Source organism: Zingiber officinale, chromosome 9A (assembly GCF_018446385.1).
Source record: "Zingiber officinale cultivar Zhangliang chromosome 9A, Zo_v1.1, whole genome shotgun sequence".
Classification (NCBI taxonomy): Eukaryota; Viridiplantae; Streptophyta; class Magnoliopsida; order Zingiberales; family Zingiberaceae; genus Zingiber; species Zingiber officinale.
In genome coordinates this window covers 48083327-48086678 of record NC_056002.1, presented here as the reverse complement: position 1 = coordinate 48086678, position 3352 = coordinate 48083327, and positions in this window count along the sequence as shown.

Sequence of the window (3352 nt, the reverse complement as noted above, 5' to 3'; positions counted from 1 at the left end):
CGCCCATAGAGAGCCTCATAAGGTGCCATGCCGATGGTGGCCTGATAGCTGTTGTTGTATGCGAATTCTGCTAAGCTCAGATATTTGCACCAACTTCCTTTGAAATCTAGGGCACATGCTCGGAGCATATCTTCGAGTACCTGATTTACCTGCTCCGTCTATCCATCTGTCTGAGGATGGAAGGCTGTGCTGAACTTTAACTTCGTGCCCAACGCTGTCTGTACACACTCCTAGAAGTGTGATGTGAATCTGCTATCTCTGTCTGATATAATGGTTCGTGGGACTCCATGTAGTCTAACGATCTCCTTGAGATACAACTGAGCTAGCTGTTCCATGGAGCAGGATATCCTGATAGCTAAGAAGTGGGCTGATTTAGTCAATCTGTCGACTACTACCCAGATGGTATCAAAATCATTCGTGGTTCTGGGTAATCCCACTATGAAATCCATAGAAATATCTTCCCACTTCCATTCTGGAATCTGAATGGGCTATAAAACTCCTCCTGGTCTCTGATGTTCTGCCTTAACCCTCTGACAGGTTAGGCAGGTGCTGACATATCGAGCGATGTCCCTCTTCATCCCAGGCCACCAAAAACGTTTCTTCAAGTCCTGGTACATCTTGGTGGAGCCGGGATGCATCGCATAAGGAGTCTTGTGAGCCTCATCTAGGATTTTCCTCTGTAGTTCCCCCTGATCTGGAACGCATAATCTGTCGCCAAAGTACAACACCCTGCTAGCGGACACTCTGAATTCTCCACTTTCTGATTCTGCTAATCCTTGCTTGATTTTTTGAATTTCAGGATCCTGCTCCTGAGCTGTCTGGATGTCACTAAGCAAGGTAGACTCTAATGTCATAGTAGAGAGTCGTCCGACTATGAGTTCGAGACCGAAATCTGTGATCTCCTTCTGTAGGGGTGGTGACATGGCTGCTAGAGATGATAGGACAACACTGGACTTTCTGCTAAGGGCGTCTGCTACCCTATTGGCTTTCCTTGGGTGGTAGAGGATGTCTATATCGTAGTCTTTGACCAGCTCTAGCCATCTGCGCTGTCGCATATTCAGATCCTTCTGAGTGAAGAAGTACTTCAGACTCTGATGATCTGTATACACTCTGCACTGAGCTCCATACAAGTAATGTCTCCAAATTTTGAGAGCGAACACCACTGCTGCAAGCTCAAGGTCATGAGTGGGGTAATTTCTCTCATAATCCTTGAGTTGTCTGGAGGCGTAGGCGATCACCTTGCCATTTTGCATCAGCACTGCTCCTAATCCCAATTTAGAGGCATCACTATATATATCAAAGCTGTCTGTGTTTTCTGGTAGAGTCAGAATAGGTGCACTGGTCAATCTCCTTTTCAGCTCGCTGAAACTATTCTCACAGTCCTCTGTCCACTGAAACTTTCTGTTCTTTCTGGTAAGAGTTGTCAGTGGGGAGGTTATCCTGGAGAAGTCCTCTATGAATTTCCTGTAGTAACCTGCTAATCCCAGAAAGCTTCTGATCTCACTAGCGTTCTTGGGTCTTTTCTAGTTACTCACAGCTTCTATTTTACTGGGGTCTACCATGATACCATCCTTTAAGATGATGTGACCCAGGAAGGACACCTGATCTAACCAGAATTCACATTTCGTGAACTTGGCATACAGCTGGTTCTGCTGAAGGGTCTGCAATACTATTTCCAGGTGCTCTGCATGTTCTTCCTGAGTTCCTAAATAGATAAGAATGTCATTGATGAACACGATAACGAACTTATCTAAGTATTCTCTGAATACCCTGTTCATGAGGTCCATGAAAGTAGCTGGAGCATTTGTCACACCAAAGGGCATGACTACGAACTCGTAATGTTCGTATCTAGTCCTGAATGCTATCTTGGGTATATCCCTTTCTTTAACTTTCACCTGATGATAACCTAACCTGAGGTCTATCTTAGAGAACACTGCTGCTCCCTTTAGCTGATCGAACAGGTCATCTATTCTGGGAAGAGGATACCTGTTCTTGATCGTAACTTGATTCAGTGCCCGATAATCTATACACAGACGCATGCTCCCGTCCTTCTTCTTCACGAACAATACAGGCGCTCCCCACGGTGAGTGACTAGGGCGTATGAAGCCTTTGTCAAGCAGCTCCTATAGTTGCTCATGAAGTTCCTTCAGTTCTGCTGGAGCCATGCGGTATGGTGCTTTGGAAATAGGATTGGTACCGGGGATGAGCTCTATTTCGAATTCAATCTCCCCGTCTGGTGCTAAGCCTGGTAACTCTTCAGGGAAGACTGCTGGGTAGTCACATACGACTCGGACCTCTGCTAGCTGTTGGTCCTTGTCCTGTCTGGTATTGACTATGTGCGCTAAAAATCCCATACATCCTGAATCCATTAATCTCTGTGCCCTTATAGCTGAGAGAAATTTCTTGGGCTTTCTCCTGGGTGCTCCAATGAACTCGAACTGTGCTTCTGCTTCAGGTTGGAATACGACTTTCTGTTTACGACACTCTATAGAGGCACCGTATCTGATCAGGAAGTCCATTCCAAAGATGACTTCATAATCAGTCATATCTAGCACTATCAGATCACAGAAGAGTTCTCTGTCTGCTATAATGACTGGCACTGCTCTAAGCCAGTGCGTGGATGCCATAATTTCTCCTGAAGGTAACGTCGTCAGAAATTGACTATTGAGTACCTCTGGAGGTATTGCTAAATTCTCAGCAAATGCCCTGGATATATATGAATGGGTTGCCCCAGTATCGAATAAGACAGTTGTACTTTGCTGTAAAATACTAATCTGACCTGTAACAACTGTCGAGGTATTTGCTACGTCCTCTCTGGTCAGTGAGTAGATCCGTGCATTCGTCATAGCTGGGGGGGCTTCTAGTCTGCCCTGGCTGATGTGTGGACCATCTAAGGCGGCCTGCATCTGATGCAACTGTGCTGGCTTGGCTTCGTACTGGATCGGCTGTGGTGGAGGAAAGCTAGTCTTGTTCGGACACTGCTTGGCCATATGCCCTTCCTGTCCGCATTCAAAGCATCCTCGTGTGCCCTTACGACAAACTCCAGGATGGAATTTCCCACAAGTAGCACATTTTGGATAGCTGGGTTGTTTACTAGTCGGTCCACCTTTTGGGTAACTCCCTGGTTTGCGCTTGTTGCTGGTGTTCCCTTTCCAGTTAGAGCCATGGGAGCTGTGACCCTGCTGTTTCTGAGTACCTGAGCCTCCTTGACCTTTAGATTCTGAGAGGACTTGTTTCTGCTGCTTGATATTATTCTGGTAGTGCTCGGTGGTCAGAGCACTGCTGACTAGTTCTTCGGTGGTTTGCGGCCTATGAATGCTGCCAGCCACGTTCACTGCCATTTCCGGCCTCA